Here is a 20,864-nt window from a genome sequence, read left to right as displayed (position 1 = left end):
ATTTGAACCAAAAGAAAAAAATAATTCTGATCAAACCACGTGTTGCCAGTCTCACAGATCTCCTGCCACCTGTCGAGGGAACGTCCGTGACAGATACATTTGAATGATCCTGTAGTTGGTAGGGTTCAGGGGGCTAATCTTTTATGCAGGACGGATGGGATGGAGTCCAAGAACCCGACCTCTCAGCCCCTGCCCATCTAGCATAAAAATATATTTTTATCAACACACCCTCTGAAAATGATAGGGTTAAATGTTGTACTTTATCTATAATACAGTGTACGCTTCCCTCTAGAACGGTCATTGTCCTTGTGCACTGTGTGTGTCTCTGACTGGCGCAGTATAAGAGCAGAGCTGCGAACAGTTCGTTACATTTCACGTCCTGAATGTCAAGGTCTCAGTGATGTTTCTGCATAAGATCGTAGAAATTTCCACCAAAGATCTATTTTGAGAAAGAACATGTAACTGCGGCTGATGCGGCAGCCTCCTGACATTGATTACACATTCAGAGCACGCTAAGTGATCGGCCCACGTACAGCGAGCACCTCCGACCTCCTATGTACTTCTGCATTACTTAAAGGGCTTGTCTACTTTCGGGGGGCCTTTCAGGCAGACCCCGCCCCGTGGAGGGAATCAAACCTCCACTGTCGCTGTAGATGTCAGGTCTGTCAACGTCCGGTTTAACACATGTCACCCAATGACATGACACATGGGGGACACGTCACCGGTGTAGTCAGTAATCGGCTACAGTGGCCACGTGACCCGCGTCAAACCGGATATTAACACAGAGAGAACGGAAATCTGCAGCGCCAAATATAAGTCCCTCTGCAGGTCCAGCCACGATGGGAGGTTCTGCCCAAACGGCCGGGGGTGAACAGGTCCTTTAAAGGGATTGTCCTCAATAGGAAAACAAATGCTCTGTTTTTATTATCAGAAAGTGCGCCACCTCTGTCTACAGGCTGTGTCTGGTATTGCGGTTCAGCTCCATGAAAGGAAATAGGGAATAAACTACACTACCAGGCGCGAGCGATGGGGAGAACTGAAAGAGGACAATCTGCCATTTACAGAGACATAAAGTGTCTTCTTAGATAATCATCAAAACTGGGACACAAATCATCCCGTCCTTTATATCCTGTCAATTATCACATCAGAGAATGGACTAATAAACCTAATAAACCTCCGCCATAAGTGTCACCGACCGGACGAGAGGAACCTCATCACTGAGGACAACTTCTAGAGAGAGGACAGAAATAATATACCGGGAGCAAGAGAACAACGAAGAGTTAACAGTCAACAATATATCAATTACTTCAAGTACAGGACAGACGACAAGCAGAGGAGAAAAGGAATGATGAGAGTGATCCCATACCAAAAACTACTGATATAGCCAACTGTAGGACAGCGGACAGCATTATGGCAGTTATATTCTTGTACATAGGAGGCAGTATTTTAGTACCTATATTTGTTCCATGGGTGCAGCATTATAGTAGTTTGGGGCACTATACATTGAGAATTACAGTTCACATTTTTGCTGATTAGTATTTCACGTTCGTATCTAATGTACTTTGTAATGCGGTATACGTTCTTCTGCTCCTTTGTCGTTTCTCCACTTGCTTTTGTGCTAATGAGGCGGTAATGTAAAATTAAGAAACATTTTCTGACAAATACCGGCATACAGGTGTAAAAGAGTAGATGTGACTTATAGCAGTTGTACATATATAATTATATACAGAAGGCGCCCACGTACGTGTTTAATCCTCCCCCGGTGATTGACTCGGAGCTGCATTAACCTGCGCTGCTTCCTGCGCCCTCGGTGTAAACAGTAGACGGTTTTCGTTCTTTTTCTTCGCCTCTCGCCTGCAGCTGTTCTGTTGTGTTTTATAGCTTTACATTTCGCGCTCGCCGGTTTCCATAGTTATTTAACAGTACCGTATGGAGATCTGTGCATCCTCAGCTGGGGTCATGCTGCCATAACCTGGCCATTCTCTGTTACTCTATATAATTACCATCGATTGCTGAGGTTCCCCGATCTTTGCACTTGCCTCCTCTTCTCCAGCATAGGAACATTTACAGATTTCGAGCCCCCGAGCTCTGGGCTTTTTGGGCAATTTTCATGAGCCATTAATGCAGTGTCCCAGGGGGTCAGTAGTGTATGCTGGGCTTTGTAGTGCAGTTTGACCACTAACCTGGGATCCACTGTCGTCTTCAATTTTGGTCAGGTACTGGAACAGGCAGATGATTAGGAGTTCGTGACGCCAGTGTCAATTAAACGGTGACACGCCGTGTAAAGTATGGTGGAAAAATGAAGCAAGCACAGGATAGCCAACAAAAACTGGAACTTTTACTGAATATCAGTCAGGATAATACACGGACACTGGTACAGCACAGTTCCATAAAAGACGGTTGGTTTTAGAAGAATACAGGTGGTTCTTGACATCACAGAATGGCCGGTCTTAGCAATGTATAATACAGAGTGTTGATTGCAGGAGATGCAGTACAGGCGGATTGCTCACTATTCCTGACTGGGTCCTGACTCATATGTGACTTTCTCTCCAAGGTCTAATGCCCTTTATCTGGCGTACCCTTGAAGCTGTCCTTATCTAGTACCTCCTCTGTTATCTTGAGTACCTCTTGCTTTATCTGATCGGCTTCTGTGGTATTCTGTGTCTTGGCTGGTGGCTTGTTTATGCTGCTTCAGCTAAACGGATGATGACTCAGGAGGGGAACCTTTTCCTTGGATCCGGAACCCGGTTACAGGGCCTTTACTACCCTCTCCTAGCCGGCAGGCTTCAGGCCTGCTATGCTCTCACAGGCCCATAGCCTGGCTTCCACTCAGACACAGGATCATTTCTGACCTCTGCTCCCACTGTCTGTCTCTCCTCACCCTGCTACTACTTCCTGACTGGGCCTTATATAACCTAGGGTTCCCTAGCTCCCTCTAGTGACTCAGAGCTGGAATGACACCCTAGCCGGCCTGCATAAGCACGTTTCACAGTAACAGGAAAATACATAGCATGACATTACAAGATGTTTTTACCAACCTCCCCTTAAAGGGGGAACGACAATACCCAAGTGACCCTTCTGTAGTGACGGGGTATTACTCTCCCGTACACTACATACCCCGTTGCTTTAAGCTGAGTACGACCTCGTACTCCATCAGGGCCCGCCCAACTGGAATCATGACCTGAAATAGAGGAAGACACATGCATACATACATATATGTCAATTACACTCTTATCAGACCCAATTGGAAATGGCGAAGTCTGGTGACAAGGGCGTCGTTCTCTTTTTCACAGGATAGTGAGTGGAACGGGGGCGCTGACCTGGCACAGCGGATGTTGAAAGAACCAGGATAGTCCATGACAATAAATAAGTCCATAATAAATTAACCTCTCAGAGGCTTGCACATAGGAAGTCCATCTCTGGGCACATATACTTGAATAAGAAAACCGGTTATTAAATACTGTCAGCAGCACATATATAAAATGACAATACAGGACTCTGACAATACCAGGGCCTTGTTATCCTGGCAAGTCCTGCTTACCCTTTAAAATAGTGCTGACATAAAAGTGTCTTTTCAACCTGAAATGGGGGTAAAAGGGGTAAAATTTGTGCAAAAACTTCAAGGCACAACCGGGAATTCAGCAGCAAACCGGATGTCCCAAACAAAACAAAGGCAGCTGGAAGCATTGATACACAGTGGCACATGATTTAACTAGGATGCCACCGGCCGTGGGTAACTGGCAGCGAGCTTGACCAGCTCTGCCAACTGGAGGGACAAAACGGCCATTAAGGAGATGGACATGAGGGCAGGAGTACTCACAAACGAGTGTCGTATTCTTCTTCGGATGATGAATCGATGAAGGGATCCTGCAGCAGTTGTTCTGGCAAGGCCGGCCACATTTGGAAACCGTCACCCCTGACAATCTTTAGAGGGGGAGGCTTGTCCTTCATGGCCTCCATTTCAGCATCCGTCCTCGGAAACGGGAACCACCGCACGCCTCCTGCGCAGCCGAGGTCCGCCACCCAATACACCCTTTTGCGTAGGGCCTCTAGTTCAGCCTTCGTGCAGGTCGTCGGGGGTACCGGAGGTTCAGTGACAGTGGTTGCTGGGGTTCCGGTGGCAGCCGCTGCTTGACGTCGGGCCTCCGCACATTCCTCCGCCCGCTGGCAGCTGTCCAGCCGCTCTCTCTCCTCTTCTCTCCCTGGGTGCAAGGACGACACTGGCTCCTCCCACACACTGGGCCGGTCTACCTCCATCTGAGGCCCGCCTCCCAGGCGTAACTCTTCGGGGACGTCAGCCGCATCATCACTTCTCCAGGTGGGTGGCGCTCCAGGGCAATCGTCTCCTCCTTCTTCTGGGAAGGTTTCGGCGCCAAATCTTCGCGCCTCTGCACATCCTGATGGCGCAGTAAAAAGCCTCATGGCGCCGGCGGCCATTTTAAGGGTCGGGAAGCCGCAATTCACTGCCAGCAAGCAGGATAATGAGAAATCCAGCAAAACACAGTCCACAAATACGATTTTTTTTTTCTCTGGGGGTAGCGCAACACAGTACAGCGTCTCTGATTCCTCCCAGGCACAATTGTAATCCACAAGTTAGGAATAAAGGTTACAGTCTTTGCAATATGGTGGTGGAATAGCTAAAGCACACAGTTCACACTTCTCTGCACTTCAGAAGTATGCGGATCCTGTTCGTGACGCCAAAAAGAGCGATGCAGTGTCCCAGGGGGTCAGTAGTGTATGCTGGGCTTTGTAGTGCAGTTTGACCACTAACCTGGGATCCACTGTCGTCTTCAATTTTGGTCAGGTACTGGAACAGGCAGATGATTAGGAGTTCGTGACGCCAGTGTCAATTAAACGGTGACACGCCGTGTAAAGTATGGTGGAAAAATGAAGCAAGCACAGGATAGCCAACAAAAACTGGAACTTTTACTGAATATCAGTCAGGATAATACACGGACACTGGTACAGCACAGTTCCATAAAAGACGGTTGGTTTTAGAAGAATACAGGTGGTTCTTGACATCACAGAATGGCCGGTCTTAGCAATGTATAATACAGAGTGTTGATTGCAGGAGATGCAGTACAGGCGGATTGCACACTATTCCTGACTGGGTCCTGACTCATATGTGACTTTCTCTCCAAGGTCTAATGCCCTTTATCTGGCGTACCCTTGAAGCTGTCCTTATCTAGTACCTCCTCTGTTATCTTGAGTACCTCTTGCTTTATCTGATCGGCTTCTGTGGTATTCTGTGTCTTGGGTGGTGGCTTGTTTATGCTGCTTCAGCTAAACGGATGATGACTCAGGAGGGGAACCTTTTCCTTGGATCCGGAACCCGGTTACAGGGCCTTTACTACCCTCTCCTAGCCGGCAGGCTTCAGGCCTGCTCTGCTCTCACAGGCCCATAGCCTGGCCTTCTCTCAGACACAGGATCATTTCTGACCTCTGCTCCCACTGTCTGTCTCTCCTCACCCTGCTACTACTTCCTGACTGGGCCTTATATAACCTAGGGTTCCCTAGCTCCCTCTAGTGACTCAGAGCTGGAATGACACCCTAGCCGGCCTGCATAAGCACGTTTCACAGTAACAGGAAAATACATAGCAGTACATTACAAGATGTTTTTACCAACCTCCCCTTAAAGGGGGAACGACAATACCCAAGTGACCCTTCTGTAGTGACGGGGTATTACTCTCCCGTACACTACATTAACCAAACAGAAGCCTGTCCAAGTGATCGGTTCCCTTTAAGTTGTACATTTTTAAGAAGTACATCTCAAGTTCAGCTGACTTCTTGAAATATTTTTATAGCGGTTGGAGCTTTGTTTTCCTGATGACAATGTTCCAAATCCCCTGCATAGGGGGATGCGTTGCGTGATAAAATTGTGTCTCCCTGCAGCCGCCATCAGGGGGAGCTCAGGAGCTAAGAGCATACAGATTTATCATTGAGTTCAGTGTATTCAAAGTAGACAGGAAGCTCCAGAGCGCTCCCTAGTGGTGGCTGCAGGGAGAAAGCATTCAGGTACTTCTATGGCTAATCAGGGATTTGGAGGTTCTTCATGCTGGGGGGGGGAGGCAATGTTTGGGAGTCTTAAGGCAGTCACCAGTGCAGGATCCTGTCCACCGGTTACAAGATCACAAGGGGGTCTGGCAGTATGGATTGTGACAGATCCTGAGACCAAGAGCCTTGTTCCTGTGGATGTGGTTTGTTGGGCTCTTCATTTATTAAAATTCAATTTGGGACATTTAAAGGGGTCCTCTCACTTCAATAAGTTGCATTTATCATGTAGAGGAAGTTAATGCAAGCCACTTACTAATGTATTGTTATAATCCATATTGCTTCCTTTTCTGGCTGGATTCATTTTCCCATCACATTATACATGGCTCGTTTCCATGGTTACAGACCACCATGCAATCCATCAGTGGTGGTCGTGCTTGCACACTATAGGAAAAAGCACCAGCCTATGTGCGCTCCCATGGTCCCAGCCACCAGAAAGGCTGAGGCTTTTTCCTATAGTGTGCAAGCACGACCGCCAGTGATGGATTGCAGGGTGGTCTGTAACCATGGAAACGAGACATGTATAATGTGATGGGAAAATGAATCCAGCCAGCAAAGGAAGCAATATGGAGAATCACAATACATTAGTAAGTGGCTTGCATTAATTTCCTCTACGTGATAAATGACACTTCCTGAAGTGAGACATCCCCTTTAAGACCAGTCATATTGGGTAAATTTGCATAAAGTCCGCCCCATTTTTTGCCCTTTTCCACTGCCCGACTTCACAGGAAGGATGGGTCGTTTATTCTTAGGACTGACCGTCCCTTGTACAGGAATTGTCATTATTTAAAGGAGCCCAGATACAATGTGTCATGCTCCTCCCCCTGAAAGCCTGCACTACCATGCTAGTGGAGTGTTCATTTAGGCAAGGACATAATCTATCAGCATAATATCAATGTGTGCGCTTCCCCTTTAAGAGCGATGTCTGACAGCACCCAGGGTCGCTCGCGGTTAGTCCTCACTAATAGCCAATTTGAATGCCACCAGCGCCACGCGCCTCCGATTTTCCTCTATACATGAGATGCGGAAAATGTGAGAAAATTAAATTAATCTCTGGAGTCAGAAGTCATTTCACAGGGAATAGTTCATGATAATCAGTGGCAGAAAAACAATTTACAGCGCAATTCACATTAGGCCTTAATTATAATTTTTCAGATACCTTCATACATCCTTCATTGTGTATATACATAGCGTGGAGCTGATGGTGTGACCTGTATATCTATATACTCTCTGCTTTATCATAGTAGCTACCGTCAGCCACCACTAGGGGGAGCTGAATGTACACAGACTTATACCATATGCAGTGAGCTCCCCCTAGTGGTGGCAGGAGGCTCTTCTATACAGATCTATAACCAGAATGGCAGACATGCTTAAAGGGAACCTGTCATCACCTTTATGCAGCCCATAGTAACAGCAACATGAAGTAAGGACGGGCGAGTTGATTTCAGCGTCTGTCGATTTAAAAGTTAAAAGTAAGTGGTTGCCGAGAACCAACACCACAATCATTGCAGACTGGGCCTGGAGAAGAGTCACGGCCTCCTGAGAAGAGTCCTGGTTATTCATGACTTCCTGCTCTCCTGCTGATGATTGGCATTGACCTAGGAGAGAACTGCCCGTCATCAGCAGACGGTGAGAGCCGGAGATTATAATAACCAGGACTCCTCTCAGGTAGATCTAACTCTTCTCCAGGCCTGGGCTGCAATGATTATGATGCTGGTTCTCGGCGACCACTGACTGTTAGCTGATGAGTGACAGACCGCGGAGATCAGCATGTCGGTCACTACTTTATCATGTCCTCAGTGAGGTCGGCCTGAGGCCTCATGCACACGGCCGTTGTTCGGGTTCGCATCCACATCAGTATTTGCGGCTTGGATGCGGACCCCATTCACTAAAATGGGGCCGCAAAAGATGCGGACAGCACTCAGTGTGCTTTCCGCATCCGTTGCTCCGTTCCGTGGTCCGCAAAAAACAAACAAAAAAAACCTGTCCTAATCCTGTCTCCCCAAGAGTCAGTGCATCATTGTCCTGTACCCCGAGTGTCAGCGTCATTATCCTGTACCCCGAGTGTCAGCGTCATTATCCTGTACCCCGAGTGTCAGTGTCATTATCCTGTACCCCCAAGTGTCAGTGTCATTATCCTGTACCCCAAGTGTCAGTGTCATTATCCTGTACCCCAAGTGTCAGTGTCATTATCCTGTACCCCGAGTGTCAGTGTCATTATCCTGTACCCCCAAGTGTCAGTGTCATTATCCTGTACCCCAAGTGTCAGTGTCATTATCCTGTACCCCAAGTGTCAGCGTCATTATCCTGTACCCCGAGTGTCAGTGTCATTATCCTGTACCCCCAAGTGTCAGTGTCATTATCCTGTACCCCAAGTGTCAGTGTTATTATCCTGTACCCCAAGTGTCAGCGTCATTGTCCTGTACCCTGAGTGTCAGCGTCATTATCCTGTACCCCGAGTGTCAGTGTCATTATCCTGTACCCCCAAGTGTCAGTGTCATTATCCTGTACCCCAAGTGTCAGTGTCATTATCCTGTACCCCAAGTGTCAGTGTCATTATCCTGTACCCCGAGTGTCAGTGTCATTATCCTGTACCCCCAAGTGTCAGTGTCATTATCCTGTACCCCAAGTGTCAGTGTTATTATCCTGTACCCCAAGTGTCAGCGTCATTGTCCTGTACCCTGAGTGTCAGCGTCATTATCCTGTACCCCGAGTGTCAGTGTCATTATCCTGTACCCCGAGTGTCAGTGTCATTATCCTGTACCCCCAAGTGTCAGTGTTATTATCCTGTACCCCAAGTGTCAGCGTCATTGTCCTGTACCCCAAGTGTCAGTGTTATTATCCTGTACCCCGAGTGTCAGTGTCATTATCCTGTACCCCAAGTGTCAGTGTCATTATCCTGTACCCCGAGTGTCAGCGTCATTATCCTGTACCCTAAGAGTCAGTGTCATTATCCTGTACCCCGAGTGTCAGTGTCATTATCCTGTACCCCGAGTGTCAGTGTCATTATCCTGTACCCCAAGTGTCAGCGTCATTATCCTGTACCCCGAGTGTCAGCGTCATTATCCTGTACCCCAAGTGTCAGCGTCATTGTCCTGTACCCTGAGTGTCAGTGTCATTATCCTGTACCCCAAGTATCAGCGTCATTGTCCTGTACCCCAAGTGTCAGCGTCATTATCCTGTACCCCGAGTGTCGGCGTCATTATCCCGTACCCCAAGTGTCAGTGTCATTATCCTGTACCCCAAGTGTCAGCGTCATTATCCTGTCTCCCCAAGAGTCAGTGCATCATTGTCCTGTACCCCGAGTGTCAGCGTCATTATCCTGTACCCCGAGTGTCAGTGTCATTATCCTGTACCCCCAAGTGTCAGTGTCATTATCCTGTACCCCAAGTGTCAGTGTCATTATCCTGTACCCCAAGTGTCAGTGTCATTATCCTGTACCCCCAAGTGTCAGTGTCATTATCCTGTACCCCAAGTGTCAGTGTTATTATCCTGTACCCCAAGTGTCAGCGTCATTGTCCTGTACCCTGAGTGTCAGCGTCATTATCCTGTACCCCGAGTGTCAGTGTCATTATCCTGTACCCCGAGTGTCAGTGTCATTATCCTGTACCCCCAAGTGTCAGTGTTATTATCCTGTACCCCAAGTGTCAGCGTCATTGTCCTGTACCCCAAGTGTCAGTGTTATTATCCTGTACCCCGAGTGTCAGTGTCATTATCCTGTACCCCGAGTGTCAGTGTCATTATCCTGTACCCCGAGTGTCAGTGTCATTATCCTGTACCCCAAGTGTCAGCGTCATTATCCTGTACCCCGAGTGTCAGCGTCATTATCCTGTACCCCAAGTGTCAGCGTCATTGTCCTGTACCCTGAGTGTCAGTGTCATTATCCTGTACCCCAAGTATCAGCGTCATTGTCCTGTACCCCAAGTGTCTGCGTCATTAGCCTGTACCCCGAGTGTCGGCGTCATTATCCCGTACCCCAAGTGTCAGTGTCATTATCCTGTACCCCAAGTGTCAGCGTCATTATCCTGTACCCCAAGTGTCAGCGTCATCATCCTGTACCCCGAGTGTCAGCGTCATTATCCTGTACCCCAAGTGTAAGCGTCATTATCCTGTACCCCAAGTGTCAGCGTCATTATCCTGTACCCCGAGTGTCAGCGTCATTGTCCTGTACCCCGAGTGTCAGCGTCATTGTCCTGTACCCCAAGTGTCAGTGTCATTGTCCTGTACCCCAAGTGTCAGTGTCATTATCCTGTACCCCAAGTGTCAGCGTCATCATCCTGTACCCCGAGTGTCAGCGTCATTATCCTGTACCCCAAGTGTAAGCGTCATTATCCTGTACCCCAAGTGTCAGCGTCATTATCCTGTACCCCAAGTGTCAGTGTCATTATCCTGTACCCCAAGTTTCAGTGTCATTGTCCTGTACCCCAAGTGTCAGTGTCATTATCCTGTACCCCGAGTGTCAGTGTCATTATCCTGTACCCCCAAGTGTCAGTGTTATTATCCTGTACCCCAAGTGTCAGCGTCATTATCCTGTACCCCAAGTGTCAGCGTCATTATCCTGTACCCCGAGTGTCAGCGTCATTATCCTGTACCCCAAGTGTCATTATCCTGTACCCCAAGTGTCAGTGTGTCATTATCCTGTACCCCAAGTGTCAGCGTCATTATCCTGTACCCCAAGTGTCAGCGTCATTATCCTGTACCCCAAGTGTCAGCGTCATCATCCTGTACCCCGAGTGTCAGCGTCATTATCCTGTACCCCAAGTGTAAGCGTCATTATCCTGTACCCCAAGTGTCAGCGTCATTATCCTGTACCCCGAGTGTCAGCGTCATTGTCCTGTACCCCGAGTGTCAGCGTCATTGTCCTGTACCCCAAGTGTCAGTGTCATTGTCCTGTACCCCAAGTGTCAGTGTCATTATCCTGTACCCCAAGTGTCAGCGTCATCATCCTGTACCCCGAGTGTCAGCGTCATTATCCTGTACCCCAAGTGTAAGCGTCATTATCCTGTACCCCAAGTGTCAGCGTCATTATCCTGTACCCCAAGTGTCAGTGTCATTATCCTGTACCCCAAGTGTCAGTGTTATTGTCCTGTACCCCAAGTGTCAGTGTCATTATCCTGTACCCCGAGTGTCAGTGTCATTATCCTGTACCCCCAAGTGTCAGTGTTATTATCCTGTACCCCAAGTGTCAGCGTCATTGTCCTGTACCCCAAGTGTCAGTGTTATTATCCTGTACCCCGAGTGTCAGTGTCATTATCCTGTACCCCGAGTGTCAGTGTCATTATCCTGTACCCCAAGTGTCAGCGTCATTATCCTGTACCCCGAGTGTCAGCGTCATTATCCTGTACCCCAAGTGTCAGCGTCATTGTCCTGTACCCTGAGTGTCAGTGTCATTATCCTGTACCCCAAGTATCAGCGTCATTGTCCTGTACCCCAAGTGTCTGCGTCATTAGCCTGTACCCCGAGTGTCGGCGTCATTATCCCGTACCCCAAGTGTCAGTGTCATTATCCTGTACCCCAAGTGTCAGCGTCATCATCCTGTACCCCGAGTGTCAGCGTCATTATCCTGTACCCCAAGTGTAAGCGTCATTATCCTGTACCCCAAGTGTCAGCGTCATTATCCTGTACCCCGAGTGTCAGCGTCATTGTCCTGTACCCCGAGTGTCAGTGTCATTGTCCTGTACCCCAAGTGTCAGTGTCATTGTCCTGTACCCCAAGTGTCAGTGTCATTATCCTGTACCCCAAGTGTCAGCGTCATCATCCTGTACCCCGAGTGTCAGCGTCATTATCCTGTACCCCAAGTGTAAGCGTCATTATCCTGTACCCCAAGTGTCAGCGTCATTATCCTGTACCCCAAGTGTCAGTGTCATTATCCTGTACCCCAAGTGTCAGTGTCATTGTCCTGTACCCCAAGTGTCAGTGTCATTATCCTGTACCCCGAGTGTCAGTGTCATTATCCTGTACCCCCAAGTGTCAGTGTTATTATCCTGTACCCCAAGTGTCAGCGTCATTATCCTGTACCCCAAGTGTCAGCGTCATTATCCTGTACCCCGAGTGTCAGCGTCATTATCCTGTACCCCAAGTGTCATTATCCTGTACCCCAAGTGTCAGTGTGTCATTATCCTGTACCCCAAGTGTCAGCGTCATTATCCTGTACCCCAAGTGTCAGCGTCATTATCCTGTACCCCAAGTGTCAGCGTCATCATCCTGTACCCCAAGTGTAAGCGTCATTATCCTGTACCCCAAGTGTCAGTGTCATTATCCTGTACCCCGAGTGTCAGTGTCATTATCCTGTACCCCAAATGTCAGCGTCATTATCCTGTACCCCAAGTGTCGGTGTCATTATCCTGTACCCCGAGTGTCAGCGTCATTATCCTGTACCCCAAGTGTAAGCGTCATTATCCTGTACCCCAAGTGTCAGCGTCATTATCCTGTACCCCGAGTGTCAGCGTCATTTTCCTGTACCCCGAGTGTCAGCGTCATTGTCCTGTACCCCAAGTGTCAGTGTCATTGTCCTGTACCCCAAGTGTCAGTGTCATTATCCTGTACCCCAAGTGTCAGCGTCATCATCCTGTACCCCGAGTGTCAGCGTCATTATCCTGTACCCCAAGTGTAAGCGTCATTATCCTGTACCCCAAGTGTCAGCGTCATTATCCTGTACCCCAAGTGTCAGTGTCATTATCCTGTACCCCAAGTGTCAGTGTCATTGTCCTGTACCCCAAGTGTCAGTGTCATTATCCTGTACCCCGAGTGTCAGTGTCATTATCCTGTACCCCCAAGTGTCAGTGTTATTATCCTGTACCCCAAGTGTCAGCGTCATTGTCCTGTACCCCAAGTGTCAGTGTTATTATCCTGTACCCCGAGTGTCAGTGTCATTATCCTGTACCCCGAGTGTCAGTGTCATTATCCTGTACCCCAAGTGTCAGCGTCATTATCCTGTACCCCGAGTGTCAGCGTCATTATCCTGTACCCCAAGTGTCAGCGTCATTGTCCTGTACCCTGAGTGTCAGTGTCATTATCCTGTACCCCAAGTATCAGCGTCATTGTCCTGTACCCCAAGTGTCTGCGTCATTAGCCTGTACCCCGAGTGTCGGCGTCATTATCCCGTACCCCAAGTGTCAGTGTCATTATCCTGTACCCCAAGTGTCAGCGTCATCATCCTGTACCCCGAGTGTCAGCGTCATTATCCTGTACCCCAAGTGTAAGCGTCATTATCCTGTACCCCAAGTGTCAGCGTCATTATCCTGTACCCCGAGTGTCAGCGTCATTGTCCTGTACCCCGAGTGTCAGCGTCATTGTCCTGTACCCCAAGTGTCAGTGTCATTGTCCTGTACCCCAAGTGTCAGTGTCATTATCCTGTACCCCAAGTGTCAGCGTCATCATCCTGTACCCCGAGTGTCAGCGTCATTATCCTGTACCCCAAGTGTCAGCGTCATTATCCTGTACCCCAAGTGTCAGTGTCATTATCCTGTACCCCAAGTGTCAGCGTCATTGTCCTGTACCCTGAGTGTCAGTGTCATTATCCTGTACCCCAAGTATCAGCGTCATTGTCCTGTACCCCAAGTGTCTGCGTCATTAGCCTGTACCCCGAGTGTCGGCGTCATTATCCCGTACCCCAAGTGTCAGTGTCATTATCCTGTACCCCAAGTGTCAGCGTCATCATCCTGTACCCCGAGTGTCAGCGTCATTATCCTGTACCCCAAGTGTAAGCGTCATTATCCTGTACCCCAAGTGTCAGCGTCATTATCCTGTACCCCGAGTGTCAGCGTCATTGTCCTGTACCCCGAGTGTCAGCGTCATTGTCCTGTACCCCAAGTGTCAGTGTCATTGTCCTGTACCCCAAGTGTCAGTGTCATTATCCTGTACCCCAAGTGTCAGCGTCATCATCCTGTACCCCGAGTGTCAGCGTCATTATCCTGTACCCCAAGTGTCAGCGTCATTATCCTGTACCCCAAGTGTCAGTGTCATTATCCTGTACCCCGAGTGTTAGCGGCTCAACTCTCTGAGACATGTTGTAATATCTACAATATTAATATACATATTTAATATAACGTCAGGGCGGTGACATTCCAGGGTTTTCAGTGTCGGCCATGCTTGGGGCGATAGAAGTGGAATATCCCGCAGAGCAGTCCCGGGTTTTACACTGAAGCCGCCATCACATCATAATGTAACACAATTAGAGTTTAAAGGAAGAAATGTGCAGATCCCCGAATGCAAACTGGAGGCAATAAAATATCAATATCCTCATCATCCTTCATCTTGATTTATTATTACTGAAATAAACCCAAATCCATTTCCTTCTTAAAACGTTCTCGCTGAATCCGCGGATTCATCTCCTGTGGGTGACGATGAACATTACCATCTTCAGGTTATTATTACTTCTCCAAATGAAGACAAGAAAATAAAAACTAAACAAGTTATTAAAAGAAGATGAAGAGGATTAATAATAACTGCCACCAGCCATCGTCCCCCCACAGGCGTCCTTACCCCTCCCCCGCCAGTAATACTCCTCATTATTGCTTCCCATCAGCTGTATCAGTAATTCACACTAAACGATCGATGATGAATTAACCCTTTCTGGCCATATGATAGCTCATATCATGAGGGAAAGATACACTGCCTGTCCCAAAAAATATTTTTTTTTTTAAATCGCCACTTGGATTTAACTAAGCAAATAGTTCTGAGCCGCCTATAGGATAATTACTGCCGGGCGATTATCTGTCAGCGATACGTTATTTAACCCCGACAGGTGCAATGAGTTGCTTCTCATTTCTTAAACAACCACATCTCGTGGTCGTGGAAAAGATGTCAGTCTGTTGGAGAAGGGTCAAATCATTGGCATCAAGCAGAGGATACATCTAAGGAGATTGCAGAAACTACTAAATTGGGTTAAGAACTGTCCAACGCATTATTAGACACTGGAAGGATAGTGCGGACCCATCGCATTCGAGGAAGAAATGTGGCCGGAAAAAAATCCCGAATGATGGCGATCGGCGATCACTTAAACGTTTGGAGAAATCAAATCGAAGAAAAACAACAGTAGAACTCAGGGCTATGTTTAATAGTGAAAGTAAGAGCATGTCCACACGCACAATGTGAAGGGAACTCAAGGGATTGGGACGGAACTGCTGTGTAGCCGTAAGAAAATCACTCATCAGTGAGGAAAACCAGAAAAAAAAGGCTTTAATTTGCTGGGGAGCATAAAGATTGGACTCTGGAGCAATGGCAGGGCCGGTTCTAGGTGAAATGGGGCCCTGGGGCGAAAAACAATAAGGGGCCCCCCACCCCCAAATGCACATTTCTCCAGTCTAACTGACTCCAAACAGAACCAGGGCGGGCTAGTACACTGGCACGGGTGAGATGGTGCCTGGGATGGATCCGATCCAGTTCAATCAACCAACCTAGCCCACCCTGGTTCTGTTTGGAGTCAGTTGGACTGGAGAAATGTGCATTTGGGGTGGGGGGAGGTGGCCAGTTACTGGTAGTACCAGTAACTGCCCCCCCCCCCCCCAAATGCACATTTCTTCAGTCCAACTGACTCCAAACAGAACCAGGGCGGGCTAGTAGTACACTGGGACTAAGTGAGTGGGATTTGGGAAACTGGGAATGGATGGATCCAATCCAGTTTAATTAACAATAAGTTTAACCAAACCAACCAACCTACCAGAGAGAATTGGTCTGTAGATGTAGACTGTACTTGTGGTCGTGGAAGTGGAACTTGGCTGCCTGTCTTCAGTCTTCTGTTGGTGGCGGGCCGTGGGCCTTCCCTGGCGCTGGCAGAGACAGAGTCAGACTGTGGCTGGCTGCCAATGGTGCTTGCTACCCTTCTTCAAGTTCTCTGCTCTGGGGGGCGGAGCCTGTGGCGGCGCCTGCCTGTGCCGTGCATGCTGCTCCACTCTCAAATCTTTTAAAGAGACAGGCGGCGCAGTGCAGGCAGAGTGGCGGGGGGGGCCCCTCCAGACCAGACCAGACAGCTTACTTACATTACTCTCTCTAGACCGGACTGCCCGGAACTCCTGTGGGGGGTTATTATTATCACTGTCTGCAGCACCGACACAGTTGTTCCACAGAGAAATAGAATTATAGAATAGTAGTTGCGGGCCGGTGCTTGGGGCCCCTAAGGAGTCGGGGGCCCGGGGGGCAATTGCCCCACTTGCCTCTATGGAAGCGCCGGCCCTGAGCAATGGAAGAAGGTCATGTGGTCTGATGATTCCAGATTTACTCTGTTCCAGAGTGATGGGCGCATCAGGGTAAGAAGAAAGGCAGATGAGGTGATGCCCCCATCATGCCTAGTGCCTCCTGTACCAGCCTGTGTGGGCAGCGCTATGATCTGGGGTTGCTGCAGTTGGTCAGGTCTAGGTTCAGTATGTGCTCCAAGAATGAGGTCAGCGACTACCTGAACGTACTGAATGACCAGGTTATTCCAGCAATGGATATGTTCTTCCCTGATGGCACGGGCATATTCCAAGATGACAATGCCAGGATTCATCAGGCTCAGATTGTGAAAGAGTGGTTCAGGGAGCAGGAGACATCATTGTCACACATGGATTGGCCACCACAGAGTCCAGACCTTAACCCCATTGAGAACCTTTGGGATGTGCTGGAGAAGGCTTTGTGCAGTGGTCAGACTCTACCATCATCAATGCAAGATCTTGGTGAAAAATTAAAGCAACACTGGATGGAAATAAATCTTGTGACATTGCAGAAGCTTATCGAAACAATGCCACAGCGAATGCGCGCCGTAATCAAAGCTAAAGGCGGTCCAACAAAATATTTTTGGTGGCGACTTTTTTTTGGGACGGGCAGTGTACAATTGTTCAGGATCCTCCAACAACAAACTACTATAATACTGCTGCTATGTACAAGAATATAACTACTATAATACTGCTCCTATGTACAAGAATATAACTACTATAATACCGCCTCCTATGTACAAGAATATAACTACTATAATACTGCTCCTATGTACAAGAATATAACTACTATAATACTGCTCCTATGTGCAAGAATATAACTACTATAATACTGCTCCTATGTACAAGAATATAACTACTATAATACCGCCTCCTATGTACAAGAATATAACTACTATAATACTGCCTCCTATGTATAAGAATATAACTACTATAATACTGCCTCCTATGTACAAGAATATAACTACTATAATACTGCTCCTATGTACAAGAATATAACTACTATAATACTGCCCCTATGTACAAGAATATAACTACTATAATACTGCTGCTATGTACAGGAATATACAGTCATGTGAAAAAATTAGGACACCCTTTGAAAGCATGTGGTTTTTTGTAACATTTTTAATAAAAGGTTATTTCATCTCCGTTTCAACAATACAGAGAGATTAAAGTAATCCGACTAAACAAAGAAAACTGAAGAAAAGTCTTTTCAAGATCTTCTGTAAATGTCATTCTACAAAAATGCCTATTCTAACTGAGGAAAAAGATAGGACACCCTTGCCCCTAATAGCGAGTGTTACCTCCTTTGGCTGAAATAACTGCAGTGAGACGGTTCTTGTAGCCATCTACCAGTCTTCGACATCGGTCTGAGGAAATTTTACCCCACTCCTCAATGCAGAACTTTTTCAGCTGTGAGATGTTTGAGGGGTTTCTTGCACGTACAGCCCTTTTCAAGTCACCCCACAGCATCTCAATGGGATTCAAATCTGGACTTTGACTTGTGCATTCCAGGACTCTCCATTTCTTCTTTTTCAGCCAATCTTTGGTTGATTTACTAGTATGTTTTGGGTCATTGTCATGTTGCATGGTCCAGTTCCGCTTCAGCTTTAATTTTCTAACTGATGGTCTCACATGTTCTTCAAGCACCTTCTGATACACAGTAGAATTTATCGTGGATTCTATGATGGTGAGCTGACCAGGTCCTGCTGCAGCAAAGCAGCCCCAAACCATGACACTTCCACCTCCATGCTTCACAGTTGGTATGAGGTTCTTTTCTTGGAATGCTGTGTTTGGTTTACGCCAAACATGTCCTCTGCTGTTGTGTCCAAATAATTCAATTTTGGACTCATCTGTCCAAAGAACATTATTCCAGAAGTCCTGGTCTTTGTCAACTTTATCTCTGGCAAATGTCAGTCTGGCCTCGATGTTTCTCTTGGAAAGCAAAGGTTTCCTCCTTGCACACCTCCCATGCAAGTTAAACTTGTACAGTCTCTTTCTGATTGTAGAGGCATGTACTTCTACATCAACAGTAGCCAGAGCCTGCTGTAGTTCTCGAGATAACACTTTAGGGTTTTTGGAGACCTCTTTTAGCATCTTGCGGTCTGCTCTTGGGGTGAACTTGCTGGGGCGACCAGTCCTGGGCATGTTGGCAGTTGTTTTGAAAGCCCTCCACTTGTAGACTATCTTCCGGACAGTGGAATGGCTGATTTCAAAATCTTTTGAGATCTTTTTAAATCCCTTCCCAGACTCATAGGCTGCTACAATCTTTTTTCTGAAGTCCTCTGACAGCTCTTTTGCTCTCACCATGGTGCTCACTCTCACTTCAACAGTCAGGAGCACACCAAACTAAATGTCTGAGGTTTAAATAGGGCAAGCCTCATTCAACATGCAGAGTAACGATCTACTAATTATGTGCACCTGGTGTGATATACCTGTGTGAGATCTGAGCCAATTTAAGAGGGAATACATGTGAGGGTGTCCTATCTTTTTCCTCAGTTAGAATAGGCATTTTTGTAGAATGACATTTACAGAAGATCTTGAAAAGACTTTTCTTCAGTTTTCTTTGTTTAGTTGGATTACTTTAATCTCTCTGTATTGTTGAAACGGAGATGAAATAACCTTTTATTAAAAATGTTACAAAAAACCACATGCTTTCAAAGGGTGTCCTAATTTTTTCACATGACTGTATATTCCATATGTACAAGAATATAACTACTATAATACTGCTCCTGTGTACAAGAATATAACTAGTATAATACTGCTCCTATGTACAAGAATATAACTACTATAATACTGCCTCCTATATACAGGAATATAACTACTATAATACTGCTCCTATGTACAAGAATATAACTACTACAATACTGCCTCCTATGTACAGGAATATAACTACTATAATACTGCCTCCTATGTACAAGAATATAACTACTATAATACTGCTGCTATGTACAAGAATATAACTACTATAATACTGCTGCTATGTACAGGAATATAACTGCTATAATACTGCTCCATATGTACAAGAATATAACTACTATAATACTGCTCCTGTGTACAAGAATATAACTACTATAATACTGCCTCCTATGTACAAGAATATAACTACTATAATACTGCTCCTATGTACAAGAATATAACTACTATAATACTGCCTCCTATGTACAAGAATATAACTACTATAATACTGCTCCTATGTACAAGAATATAACGACTATACTACTGCCTCCTATGTACAAGAATATAACTACTATAATACTGTCTCTTATGTACAAGAATATAACTACTATAATACTGCTCCTATGTACAAGAATATAACTACTATAATACTGCTCCTATGTACAAGAATATAACTACTATAATACTGCTCCTATGTACAAGAATATAACTACGATAATACTGCCTCCTATGTGCAAGAATATAACTGCTATAATACTGCTCCTATGTACAAGAATATAACTGCTATAATACTGCTCCTAAGTACAAGAATATAACTACTATAATACTGCCTCCTATGTACAAGAATATAGCTACTATAATACTGCCTCCTATGTACAAGAATATAACTACTATAATACTGCTCCTATGTACAGGAATATAACTACTATAATACTGCCTCCTATGTACAAGAATATAACTACTATAATACTGCTCCTATGTACAAGAATATAACTACTATAATACTGCTCCTATGTACAAGAATATAACTACTATAATACTGTCTCCTATGTACAGGAATATAACTACTATAATACTGCTCCTATGTACAGGAATATAACTACTATAATACTGTCTCCTATGTACAGGAATATAACTACTATAATACTGTCTCCTATGTACAGGAATATAACTGCTATAATACTGCTCCATATGTACAAGAATATAACTACTATAATACTGCTCCTATGTACAAGGATATAACTACTATAATACTGTCTCCTATGTACAAGAATATAACTACTATAATACTGCTCCTATGTACAAGAATATAACTACTATAATACTGCCTCCTATGTACAAGAATATACCTACTATAATACTGCTCCTATGTACAGAAATATAACTACTATAATACTGCCCCCTATGTACAAGAATATAACTACTATAATACTGCTCCTATGTACAAGAATATAACTACTATAATACTGCCCCCTATGTACAGGGATATAACTACTATAATACTGCCTCCTATGTACAAGAATATAACTACTATAATACTGCTCCTATGTACAAGAATATAACTACTATAATACTGCCTCCTATGTACAAGAATATAACTACTATAATACTGCCTCCTATGTACAAGAATATAACTACTATAATACTGCCTCCTATGTACAAGAATATAACTACTATAATACTGGTGTGTAATTTCTCAGGGGTTGTGTCCTGTAACTGTCACAAGGGGTTGGCAGCAGTGGAAGTTTGGAATTGAGCATGTGTGTCCACCTTGGCTAGGTGGACAGAGAGATGAGGAAAAGAACAATCAGCAGGTGGCGCTATACAGATACAGTGACGATACTACAGTATTCAGATCCTGTGGGTGCAGAGATGAGTGTAGCGTGCATGCTGCCGTTCCTGACTCCTCAGGGACAGATGATGTCGGGGCGGAGAAGGATCGGG

This window comes from Bufo gargarizans, chromosome 8 (assembly GCF_014858855.1).
Source record: "Bufo gargarizans isolate SCDJY-AF-19 chromosome 8, ASM1485885v1, whole genome shotgun sequence".
Taxonomy (NCBI): domain Eukaryota; kingdom Metazoa; phylum Chordata; class Amphibia; order Anura; family Bufonidae; genus Bufo; species Bufo gargarizans.
The sequence above is the reverse complement of the archived record's forward strand: the minus strand, read 5'-3'. Positions refer to the sequence as shown.